The sequence below is a fragment of the Phaethon aethereus genome (assembly GCF_964289735.1).
Source record: "Phaethon aethereus genome assembly, chromosome: 4".
NCBI classification, from domain to species: Eukaryota; Metazoa; Chordata; class Aves; order Phaethontiformes; family Phaethontidae; genus Phaethon; species Phaethon aethereus.
The window spans coordinates 56384137-56397794 of record NC_138578.1 but is presented as its reverse complement, the minus strand read 5'-3'; the positions used below and the strand labels follow the sequence as shown (position 1 = coordinate 56397794).

General features: G+C 39.2%; 1 protein-coding gene across 1 annotated transcript in view; it reads left to right on the top strand.

Annotated features, from left to right (window-relative positions):
- The window catches only part of GABRB1 (gamma-aminobutyric acid type A receptor subunit beta1), a gene marked incomplete at its 3' end in the record, with an annotated part of 138904 nt that overhangs the window by 78825 nt on the left and 46421 nt on the right, over positions 1-13658 (top strand). The gene's annotated exons all lie outside the window — the stretch shown is intronic.

Below are 13658 nucleotides of genomic sequence, written 5' to 3'. Positions count from 1 at the left end.
AAAGTTTGAAATTACTTCTTAGCCAATAAAAACATAACCTGTTAAAATACAACACTACCTGTGCACTCAGAAAAAGCCTTCCAACCCATCAATTCAAGCTTCACAAGAAACAAACAAACAAACCATTTAAAAGTTATTATTTTGGTTCATCATAAGCTTTCTTTTGAACTTGTCAGATTCACAGGCAGTGCATCAGTCGCTACCAAGAACCACACAGGCACTTTGATACAGCCAGATCTGTTCTGGTACAGGAAAACAACTACTTCAGTTGTGAAGACGAAAACAAGGAACTCATGAGAAAATAGCTGATAGGCTACAGGCTGTCATTATCATCTGCTAAGCAGAACATTTGAAAAATACATCTTTCCCATTGACTTCAGACCTCCTACATTTCCTCTAAATCAAACTGACTCCTGAAAATCAGCTTAGCAGGACAGTTAACATTAGAGGACTTTTGCTGCTGATTTTTTTTTTTTTTTTTAAGGCCAGGAACTAAATTTATTTACGTTCTAGATTTGCATAGTGGCAAAAATGTGCATTAGAGCCAAGTAGTCCCTCACAAGCAGTTATATACAATATAAACTACACCTAGAAATGTATGCCATGCACATACTTCCATCCACGTGCCATACATCCGATATCAACACCTGTCTTCTGCGGAGGTGTCAAAAGAAGCTGTGACACATCTGGTGAACCCGCTTCATCCACAAAGCGCCAGCACTGGCCACACAGCTGCATCCCTGCCCGAGCGGGACGCCTGCGCTCTTCCTCCCGCAGGCAAACCTCCGGCGCAACAGCAAGGACCGTCACCTTCACGTGGTGAGGCTGCGAGTCCGTGTGACTAAATAACCATTCACATTTGAATGGTTAAGCAGCAGCTCTGCAAGTTAACGCCCCATCCAGCGCCTCACTGCTCTGTAGGAAAATCAAATAAAACCAAAAAAACACAAGTAAATGGGGAAAAAAAACATGCTAATATTAAGGGCAACCTATATTCCACGCACTTGAACTCTAGTACTGGGCGATTCCCTTCTCCTCCTTCACACCCTTCATGCACACCTGCACAGGGGCAAGCTGGGGCCCTCCCAGGTTTCTGGGCTTCCCCACCTTCTCACCCCAGAGAAGGCAGCACGGGCTCAGGGTGCAGGAGGGCCAAATATTGGCAGATATGCCCATATCCGCCGACAGTGCCGTCACCAACCACGTACAAAAAGAGGTGCTCAGCCGTCAGGTCTTTTTCACAGCTCAAGCTGATGTGCCATGCTTTCTCCAAGGACAAGGCTGCTGTTTAGGCATAGGTGAGCAGACTTTGGTCTGCCAGTGAACAGACACGTAGCGTCCCCATCCAACAAGAAAGATCTGATCCAAGACCTTGTTCTTTCTTCTGGTCATTTGTTAAGAGACACCGAGATAGGTTTTATATAACAGATGGTAATTACTGCACCGTTTGCATCTACTAGCGGTCGGTTTTCTCATGGTAATAGATACGCTTCTGTCAGCCTTTAGATCATACAAACAGCAATTTCTTCATATACTGGATGACGTATACACCTCATAAGCAATAGAACAGGAGAACACACTGCGGAAAATGCTCTTAGGGAAAATTCAATATTGCCTCTTAGAAAATTGAGCACAGCTCCAATCTTCGTCCCACAGGTCTTCACACAAAGGAGACCTTCGCAACATACTAGCTTGCATTTAGCTTCTATGCAGTAGGGCACACGAAGACAGTATCACCAAACCTCTCACAGAGGAGCTGTGACCTGTGAGCTTCATTTTCATTGCTGAAGATGGAGCATTGGTCTGGTATGGCTTGAACAAGACAGACACCACCAATTGTGCTGCAGACCAGGATCCGAGTTCCCAGCAAATTAGGCAGGGCCTTAAACCATCTCCCAAGGCTGATTTAGATGCTTGCTTTCCCTCTGTTCTCCTGTTCCCCACACAAATTTTCTATTTTCAGTTCAGAGTTAAATGTTCCTTTGCAGGCTCAGATATGAAATTTTACTGGCTTCTTTAAACACGAATTGGAACAATCACAAGAGCTCTAAATAACTTGCTTTGCTTGCATCCACGTACTCGGCAGTTTGGCATTGGTGCAATCTTCAGTCTCAACAGAGTTGAGGAAAAATAAAACAAGGTTAATCATCTGGCTCTACAGATGAATAAACAGGGGAAATATGCACTGAATACACTGGACTGGTTTTAGATCATATAGCAGAGGATTATCACTTCAGTATGTCTCCATTGTTGTATTATTTCTATGATGAAACAGTCCCTTTAGCTATTTTTTCCAGTAACTTCCAGCTGCTATATCCCCACAGTTCAAAGAATGATGTCTGCATATAAGTTTGGACAGACACAGAATTCTCCTAAACCTTCTGCCCTGTAAAACTGTGCATTGCTGTTATGTCACTTACTACAAATGCTACTTCTGTTAATTCTTCACAGTAGTGAATAACGCGTAACATTACTAACCAAATAACGCTTTCATCCTACTGCCTAAGCAAATAAATGCACATAAGCATACTTAACTCCACATTCATATTTCCACTAAATTCCATTTCAGATATGCCAGGGAAGTTGAGGGTCACTAAGTATTATGTACCTGAAGTGTGTGATTCTTCAGTTTCTATTGAGTACTCCCACCAGCAGCTATTATTATTTTCTGTGGTGTAGCCACCTGCTTCTCAAAAGAAACAAAAAAAATCCTTTTGAGTCAGTGTGCAAACCCACAGCACTCTGAGGCTGGTGTCCGAGATGGCTCTAGCCTGGTCCCAGTACAGCTGGTAAAATACTGAATTCTTCTTTATTTTTTCCCCCATTGTAAAATAAATCATCCTTTCCTAGTATTTTTATGCCACCTCTTAATTGTCAGCATTTCACTAGAAGAACAATGACACCTTATTGCTTCCAAGACATCTGTGCTGTTATCAGGACATGGTCTCAAAATAAACATCAGCAGAATTTCATCCGGTGTGGTGAAAGAAGCAGATCCTTCAAAAGTATTAGTTAAGAGGTGCAACATACCTTCAATGATACTTTCACATACATTTCCGTCCCTTCTGATGTTCAGACACAAAGCCATCTTTCGTTAGACCAGGGCTTCATTTATTTCAAGGCAGAGGGACTGAGCATATCTTGACAAGTATGCAAAGGGGCGGCTGGGAGCACTGACCACCTTTGGTTTTAGCGAGACCACACATTTTTATGCTGCTGCAGGAGAGGATGATTTTTGCCTTCAACCTGAGTCCTTATTTCACCACTTCTTGCACAAATAAGGTCATCTGTGACCTAAACAGACACATCCATCTACCTCCAACTGATTCACAAAGGTGAATTGACACATACAACGTGGGATTCACTAACCACTTATTCATGCAGTATCAGTGGAAGCCCATCTAACATATCTTAAAGGTGAAACACAAGAAAAACTATATTTAAATTCAAAATGCTTTGGTTTAAATTTACTTTTAAGATTATATTTGAGTGTAAGCTTCCCTTCTTGACTGTCTCTCATTTTGGCGATATATTTGAGAGTGTTGCTAAAGAAATTTGCTAGCCAGAAACTTAGGTCTTTTAGTGCAGTGAAATTTCACTGCTTTGTGGCTTAGTTGAGTCAGTTATCGGGTCCTTCCGAGGACATCCAACCAGGGCAACAAGCAGCCTATTCACACTGGTACTCAACAGATTGTCCTTACCTGTGTTACTAAACAGCTCCAGTGAAAGAAAGACTGCAGTCATTCTAAATGATAAAAAAATCTAATAATCTGACCTAAATAAGAAGCTACTTTTTATTTCACTCTACAGAAAAAAAATAGAGCAACTTATAAAGCATTCTTTTATCAGGTGATAGAGTAGTTTTGAAAATGATACAAGAAGCTACATCTTCCGTGTATCAATGCCAAAAGATTTAGCAGCAGGCATCTTTAAAAAAAAAAAAAAAAAAGTGCTATGCTGGAGTAAAGAATCCAAGGAAGAGCAAAGCATTAGGTCACAGCTGACACAGAAAATTTTACTCTCTCCTACTTAGTATTTTCATATGTGGTCACCTGGTATTAAGGCTCACAAGAACCAATTGGGACTTCCTTTGTCTTTTTGAAACCTGAAGATATAAAAGAACTTCGCAAAAATAATTCAATCAAGTACTTGTCATTTCTTCCACCTCCCAAAACTTTTCCATCTATGAGTGTCAGTTTTCAGGATTCACAGGGAAACGAATATATTCCTCAACGTACAGCTATTAGGAAGGGGTAGGGGCGAGAGGGGCAGCTCACGTGTGCGTTGTGGATGCCGGTTTAGGCTGCCACAGGTCACGCTGGGCCTGCTGCAAACTTTCTTCCAGCAGACTATGCTTAAATGAGTAAGCGCTCCCGATAGGCAGCCAGCACAGCCCCTAATCACAGGGGATGCACTGCTAGGAGCATCAGCTCAGAAAGAAAACAGGAGAGGAAGAGGACGCAGCAGACTGACCCCAGGCAGGTGGATTTTCCTCGTTGTCCCACCTGCTTGCGGACTGTTTGAATTGTCTGCGCTCCTCTGCAAACCTACTGCCATCTCCTCTTCCTTGGGCACAACCCGGTCCTTGGGCATGGCGTGGCTGGTGCAAGGAGATCAGCGAGCAATGACCAGCAGCTAAACCCATAGGGAGAAAGCAGTTGGCACCAGCAGTCTATGTATGGAAGACAGCATGCATGGCCAAAATACAGGTGCAATTATCCAGGCTTCAGTAGCTGCAGGAGAAAGAGCTACTCCTTACCCTTGGCAGTTACCAGAAAGGAAAAAAAAAGCACCAAAGTGTGTTTATGATCTCTCATGCTTGGGCAAAGTCTCCTCCAGCCTGTGTGTTTATGAAGTTGTAACAGAGAACATCTGTATTTGCCTGAGAGCTGCAGCACCACCAATGTGTGATGTTGCCATAATCTAAAAATTTTCAGGATCGTTCTTACCATGTGTGAAACTGGTTAATTGGACAGAGTCTGTCCCAAGTCACTTCCCACACAGTTAATCTGATAGAGATTGCAAACTGGTTTGTGTAATACATTCAGAGGAAAAAAAAAAAATCATCTCCATATAGCTACAGTCTGCAATTTACTGCACGAAGCACAGTACCACTCAAGCAGGCGCTGGTGTACCAAGATATAGCTTATTTCTCACACAGAAGCTGAGGGACGTGCTTCTCTAAATGCTGCTGAGAGCACGAGGAGGCAGCAGAGGTGCAGTCTGTCCCATAGCTCTATGCAAGAGCAGTGAAGGAGCACCAGGGAATGAGACACTCTGTGTCACTCATTTTTAGTGAACGAGCGAGCAAATATAACTGAAGAACAGTTATATGCTCTAGTTGAGGGGAAAAAATGTGGAACAGAATAAGAGAATCCTGCAGAAATTGTATCTGCTCACTTTGTTTTTCAAACAAAAAAAAGAGGTGTAATTATAGTCAGACACCAAACAAAGCATAGCAAGAATAAAGGAACCATAACCTAGCCACTCCGAAGTTCACAACAAACAACTGCATTACTCTAGTTCAAATAAAAAGTACTACTTTTATTTATTTTTAATGGTTGTCTCCTCCCCAGGCTGGGTGTTCCCTGCAGCCGTTTAACTTGCTAGCAGCAGGCAATGCCGCCGCAGCAGCGCAGAGTTCTGGGCCTGTTGCATTTAAGAAACACTTTTTCAGATCCTGCCAGACTTTTCTCCAGCTTAGATGTTGAAACCCGCCTTTACACTCCCCAACAGCTTAGCTGCACTCTCCTCCCCAAACCTGCCTCCTCCAGCTTCTCCCAGGACTCTTCGTGCTCAGCCTGCAGTTTCTTATTCCCCTACTTCATGTACAAAGATGGGAAAGGAGAAAGTGTCACAGGATGATAAATCGGTGGGGGACCAGCACATTTAGTCCATTCTCTGCACGAAGCTCAATTCATCATTGTTTTGCTTCTCCAGTATTTAGCTGGGCACTGGTGGGAAACTCCACCTACCCCATTGCTCCATATCCATCCCTGGAGGCTGCTGCGTACTTCGCCGCTTAAGACCACGGCTGCAAATCAAAGAGCCCACCTCGGCTCGGGCACCTCCTTGCTCTGGAGTGGTTGGATGTGTAACCTTTAGGCTATGTCCATGTAATGCTGTCTGTACAGTGGAAATGCAATCTCGCTGGTACTTTACTCACACATTTGTTATACGTAACATATATTGCAGGGTTTTTTATATATATTATATAATTTGTATATTATATAATATTATATTAATATATAATATATATTATATATTATATTAATATATAATGTGTAATATTATATTGATATATTATATATATTTTATAGTGTTATATAGTATATTAATATTATATAATAAAATTTTATATATAATATAATTATAATTATATAATATATATACACACATAATATACCAATGCAGGATTTTATCATTTCTTTAACATCATAATGTTAGTTAATACCCGAGACCAAGATCATTGCAGTAATTCATAACTGAAAGCACACAGCCAAAACTTAGGGAATTTAAGACAAAAGTGAGTACTTGTGGGGAACGATTTATGTAGACCTTTGCTACTTCAGGTAAACCAGAAAACCTGTAACTGCTTATGGGTGTCTATGCGCAAACCGAAAATATGGCTTCCAACACACTGAGGTTTTGTTGAGCGTCAAGCACAAACGGAGCCCCCAGGCTTGATGAAATGAAGCGGTAAACTGGTCGTTAATAAACAGTACAGATGGAAATGGAAGACTGAAAACTGCAAGAAAAAGGAAGAAAGCTGGGGCCCACTCTGGCTGCCGGGGCAGGGTGAGAAGTCCCAGGCGTAACTCAGAGACAGCCTTGCTGTCTGCCTTCAGCACGAATGGCCTCACAAACAGCCAGGGGCAAGCCACGGGCTGCCCATCCCAAAAATAAGTGCCCTCCTGGTCGCTGACGGCAGGCAAACCGAAATCCCTCCGGTGGCACGCACAGCGAGCCTTCGTCCTCTCTTACCCCCAGTAAACAGCAGATGTGGCGGAAACACACAGCTCTCTGGGGAGCAGCTATTCATAAACTCCTACTGAATGGTCAAATAATTCCCTGTATTTGATTTGGAACTTTTTCCTCCAATTTCAGCCAACTTAATTTTTTATTCCATTTTCACAGAGGTGTTTTTTTGTTTTTTTTTTTTTTTAGTGTGAAAATAACCTAGGGAAGGTGAAGAAACACTTCAGGTCAAAAGAGTCCTATAGACAGTGTATTTAAAAAAAAAAAGAAACAACAAAAACACACGAGTACTTAACATGGACTCAGCTTTAAATATGTGAGTGGCGGCTCTTGTAATCAGTAGTTAAGTACATAAGCAGTCTGGTGGAGTCACAACAACAACTGGCTTCATGGACTTGAATTTAAACACAAGCTTTAGATGCTGCAATTGATTACGGCTATCAAATACAGCACTTTGAATAAAGCCTAGTGGGCTTTGCTCTACAAAATGCTTATAATTCAGTTCTTCAAAGACTGCTTAATTCAAGCGGATTCTAGCTCAAACTTAGATTATTGAAATTATATGTAACCTATTTAAATATATTAGTATTGTTAAAATAACACCACTATCCAAAGAAAAATAAAAAATAATTAGACAATATTTAACAAATGTTTAATTTTGAAGCTAAAGAACACTGCAAAGAATGGATTATGTATCTGCTATGCAGAACATCATCTCTTGCTGTCTTGGTATAAATTGGTTTTGGCTGTTTTTCTCACCCTCTATTTTACAGAGCATGTTCTGCCTACTAAATCTGAGCATGTCCTTCCCTTTCTCTCATATCAGAAGCACAAATGTCTTCCAATACTTCGGAATTATTACTCTGCCACTGTCAACCCAACATGCATCAAAATTGCACTTCTAAATATAGCGGTCTTCAATTTTTTTACTACTTATTTTTAAGAGAACTCAATTCACACCAAAGCTCATCTCTAGTATGTATAAATAATGCTGTTATTTATGGTTGCCTCAAACACATTGGGAGACAGAAATTAAGTAAAAATAATTTTAATGGCAGAGATTAACACTGAAATACCTTTGATCAAGAAGAATTTCAAATAAATTTATATACACTCAAAGAATCATTTCATCCAATAACAGCATAGGCAATTTTTTACAAGCGTTTCTTTCTTTACTTCCTTTTAGGGGGTAGATATCGGATAAGAAAGGAGTTTCTGTATATTTACCATCTCAGCTTTGTCCTCTCACAAGTCATAAAAGCTCATGCCTGATAACCTGTTAGGTGCACAAATATCCTATAATTGAGCAACCAGAAAGAAAAATCCCCACAAGCTTTTCACAAGTGAGTTATATAACTCCTACTGTATCAGTGTGGCCAGTTGCATACGTACCATTGTGGTAGCACTTATTTCAACTTCATACTGTAGAAGCTAGCGCTTAAGTTTGCATAACTATAATATTTGCTTTTTCCCCAAAAAAACCTAGATTTTGAACACATCTCTTGCTGCTTATACTTTTCAAGAACAACAAATGGGCATATACAGTTACACCGCTTGCATTTTTTAAAGAAAAAGGCAAAAGCTTTTCTAAAAACCACTGCAATTTAATTTATAGGCTGGTCAGATTATTTAGTATATCTTTTTATATAATGCTATATATAAGTACATAACAATAGAGATATGTGCTGAATCCCAATGTGCTAACATACTTTAAGTAGTACATTTCATATCAGCATACATTTGGTACATACCACAGTATGTGTGTTTTCCAGGTCTTGAAGTTCATTAAAAAGACATTTAATAAAAAAAAAAAAATCCATTTTCCTCTAATAAGAAAAATTTAAAAGGGACGGTAATTAAAGTTGTACTTTGCTGCAGATTTCCAATTTGCATGGTATTAATTTCAAGCATACTGAGAACAGTTATTGAGGGAGAAAATGTAAGTTCTTAGCTGCTCAAAACCAATCTCGCTCTCATTTCATTTATATTGATGTTGATTAGTGACATCAGTGAAGTACCTGTTCAACCAAAACTAGAGGGGCAGGGGGCGAAGGGTAAATCTGTTCTTTTTCTATGCAAAAAAAAGTATCAGGTAAATTAAGGTCCTAGGGGAGGCAACAAATATTGTACCAGACCTGCACCAGACTGATGAATGTACTGAAATCCACAAGAGGCAGGAGTCTTAATTTAGGTATTCTCTCCAAGAGAGAAGAGCTGTCCTAACGAACACTACCCTAAAGCTGCTGAAATCCTGAATAAATGCTGGGATAGCCCATTCACTAACAACAAAGTGGAAAAGAAAAATTAATAAAAGGTGCCACGTTGTGGGGGATGCTGCTTCTCGGAGACATCCCCTTTGCTTGCAAAGCTCACAGCCATCAGGCCATACCTGCTCTGTGCTCCACCACCCAGAAAGTTGGCTTGTACCATATCAAGAGTTTAAGGATATTGGCATCAAGAGCAACCCTGTCGTGATTAATTCACTAAGGCAATCAAACACTGTGTTTTTAAGTAATTTTAAGACAAGAACTGTTTTTTTGAGTACAATTTTAAGATGCAAATAATCATGCATAAAAACCGAAGTTTTAAGGCAATGTATTTTCTCCTTAACCCTCACTCTTCTACAAATATCTCCATTTAAAAGAAAAAGGGGATCAGCCTTCTCAAATATCATTGGCCTAGATTAGAAGTAGCTGCAACAGAATTTACAATCTAGAAAATAGCCAAGCCCTTGAGTATAATAAAATGTAAAATGAATTACTCTATAAAATACAATAGTACATATGTCTATTTGGCACTGTTGCTATAGTATCAGCATACATGGTCTCATAACTGCCAGGCCAAAATGACCTCATTTTAAGAGGCAAAAATGTGTGACAAACAGAATGATTTTATTTATAAAGCCATTAACAAGGTGAGATTACCAAGCATTGCTATAGCATCGGTAATACAATCCCACCTCAAACTGCAAATCTGACCTCTTTGTTAGACTGAGAGGTCAACCCGAGCAGACATGAGCAGGTAGGTACTTCAAATACAATTTACGTAGTTTTGGGTAACGCATTTGATTGGGTTACAAATATAATTAGACATCATCTTTCCAGGAAGAATCTAGAAGTATCAGAAGTACTGGAGCTACTCGGAGTTTAAGGCAAGAATCAAAAGCGTGGACAAAGCAACTTGAAACTCACTTAGCAGTTAAACCTACAGTAGGTAGATTTACGTGGGAGTGACCCACAAGAGTTTGAGCTGACTGCAGACTATTTCTTGATCTCTGGATAAATCACCAGGCAGCAACATCAGCCTCAGCTCCCAAAGCCCAGGTACAGTGTTGCCTACGCCCAGCGTGGCTGGTTTCCCCTTAGCTGAGGTACCTGCTGACAAGTCAGAGTAAGACAGCAGTCACAGCCTCCAACCTTAGTACCAACATGTCCAACTGACAGAGGCATTGGCTCCAATTCTTGAAATTCCATTTAAAAAAAACCCCAAAACTTCCAAAAGCAATCACCAAAGAACCACGCACAACACACACAAAAAAACACATCGCCAAACAAAACACACACAAACTACTAGGTTCTTCCTAGAGCCAGGTCAGCAAGAATATACACTTCGCTTCTCTTTTGATTTGTTTTTAGCTGTTCTTTCCAAACAAGTATGAGTTATTTGTGCTCACTTTTTGCAAAACTGTTTATTTTCTACATGTGAAAAGTGTCCAGTTCTTCACATTCATGAAAAAATGCCAAAGACCAATTTTTTAAAGCCACGTGTATAACAGTAGGCTTAGTCCAACAAGACGTAGATCACCGTCCAAAAGATAGATAGATAGAACAGCATCATTTCTACAGATCAGACAGAAAAGTTTATCATCTGACAAGACAGGTTACATACAAAGGAGAAGCTGCCATGTCCTGTGCATCATGGCACAGGCAGAAGAAATTTGGGGAAGTTTAGACCCCATGGCATTTCTCAGGACTGGGAAATTTAACTATTTGATGCTCCAATGCACATGGATGATGTCTCTTAGCAGAACCACTCTAGCTACCTCCGAGAGCATCGTCACAAGAGACTGCAAATGCAGCATTTTTCATAATCTTTAGATAGATGGATTTGTAAACACTGTAAGACCATGTGATCAAGTGGTTATATTGGAAGCATAAACCTGCTTCCAGTCCTGTTCCTAATATATTTGTGTAAATGAAGAACCAGGAAAGTAAATCTGGTGTGGAAATCTTAATATTTTTTGTTTAATTAGCTTATGTGTGATGTTTTAAACTTGTTCTCAGGTTTGATGATAAACCTTTTTACAAAGGAAAGGCCATTTCTCTTAAGGATATCTATTTTTTGATGAAATGGGAGACAGTATTTAAGAGCTTTTAAAAGGCCTAACAGTTATCCAAGTAAATCATCTCTATGTCCCCAATGCTGTATTTATCAGGTTTAGTATGTTCTGATCAAGGGACAGAAAGAAAAACATTGCACAGATTTATTTTATTGGTAAGAATTTAGTTCAAATAATGTCTTAACCCATTTCTTATTATTTTCTTCTGTCAGAAAACATCTGTGGAACACATTTTTAGAGTCCAATAAAAAAAAAAATCTCAATTTCTATTTTATTAGCTTATGGACTATTCTACAAGGGATATTTCAATACCCGAAGAAATACTTTTGACAAATCTCTAGTCAGATATTTTGCAAGTGGAGGGAGGGATGAGAATAAAAAGTTGTCAAATTTTTTCCTAAGAATTAGTTTACTGACCCCAGCTGGCTACTGGCCTACTGGTCTTATTACAAGGTCTCCAACTGTTGAATCTTTCACTGAAAGAAATAAATGAAACAGCTATAAAATTAGCGCTTTCATTTTTATGACAGGATTTTAGGATATCATATCAATTTTTTATTTTTAAATTATTTCTTTCCATGAGTGATAATTCTGCTCTTAATACAGTGAATGGATTCTTGATACAGAGTATACACTTATCCCGTTTGCACAAAATTACTAAAATGCATAAGAAATCCAAGCTCTCTCGGTTGTTAGATGGTGTTAAGCCTAAATTGGCACAAGACCTATATCAGCCAGATTTTTAAAAGGTCTAAAGGCAAAAATTTCAGCTTTTCACCATCTACCTTTGGATCCAAGGAACAGCAAATTCCACTGAAACACTAAGATGAGTCAGAAAAATTTAGCAACTAAACCTTCCTTAAGTGCTTTAAAAAAAAAAAGACTCTAAATAGTAATTTAACTTAAATTCTAGGATGCTTTAAAATACACAGCTATCATTCAAGTGTGGGCAACTAGTGTGCATTAAGACCGCCACCGATTTCTCAGTGTTACCTGGGAGCCCGCTGCTGGGACTCTGCTTTTAAAAACAAGCAAAGAGAAGAGTTTTGTTTTGAAGGTATGTCACAGATGTTTCAGTAATATTTGATGACTCTACATATGGTGCATTATCAACCTTAGAGTCACCGAACGCTTAGTTTCCCATAAGCAAATCACTACACAGGAGAAAAAGAAACATTTTTTTTTCTGCATTACAAATACATTTGCTTGGTATTAGTTAAATACTTTAAAATATTCCCAAGTTCTGAGAAATGCATGAAGATTCAAACAGACAGCCAGTGTGCTATATATAAAGGATCCAAACTGGCAGATGATCTGTGTGGTTATCATTAAAGATGCCATAAACAGAATTAGGTTTATTCAGATTGATTAACTAAAAGAACCCCAACAAGCAACAACAGCCCAGACAAAAACAAAACAAACAAACAAAAATATTAAAAGACTTCTAAGACTGCAGGAAAAGAAAAATGCCAAAATTAATCTTTGTCTTTTATGGAAGAAGAGCATTTTTATTGCACCACCTGATATAACTGAAAAAAAATAGACAAGTTATCAGGCACACAAGGTCCTCTTTAGGTTAAACCAGAGCAACAAGTTTCGGGTTAAGCACAGGTTAGAACAATTGCTCTGAACTCAGATCCATCAGTATTTTCTTTCCTGACAAAATTCATAAAGTATTTCAAGCCATACTGCAGTCGCTATCTCCTCCATTCCACCAAGTACAGCTGTTCAGAGCACTGTACAATTAAACTACCCGGGGTTATAAGCAGCAGCTCTTACCACAAGTATTTTGTGCCCATATTATTTCACTCTTCTGGTTATAAATGGTACAGCCATAACGCTTAGTTTCCAGATACATCTTTGAGGGCATTTTGTAGGTCTCCCTAGAAGCTCAAGATTCAGACACCAACAGCAGAGCGTCTGCTTCATTAGAAACTATTTCTCAAGTCAGTGGGACTTTGTCTTTTATGAGCATTGAGCTGATGGTTGGTTGATGTATAATATATATCTATATATATCAGATCACTGCTGAATGAAAGCTCACATATATATATAAAAGAGATCATACATATCACCAGTGATATTTTATTTCATTTCTAATTCCTTTTTTCTATTATTTCTTAATGGCAAAATGTCAGGCTTATTTTTAAGATGCCAGTGAAAATATCAAAACATTTTCCTGAAAAAACTCAAGGCCTGCATGCCCACCAGATAATAAGCTGCCTGAATATCACACAGCACTGTCCATGAATTTTCACTCACATGAGGAATAACTCAATCTTCTGCCATACTCAGTTACCTGTAGAAAATGTTATCAGTACGAGCGAGGGATTATTTGACA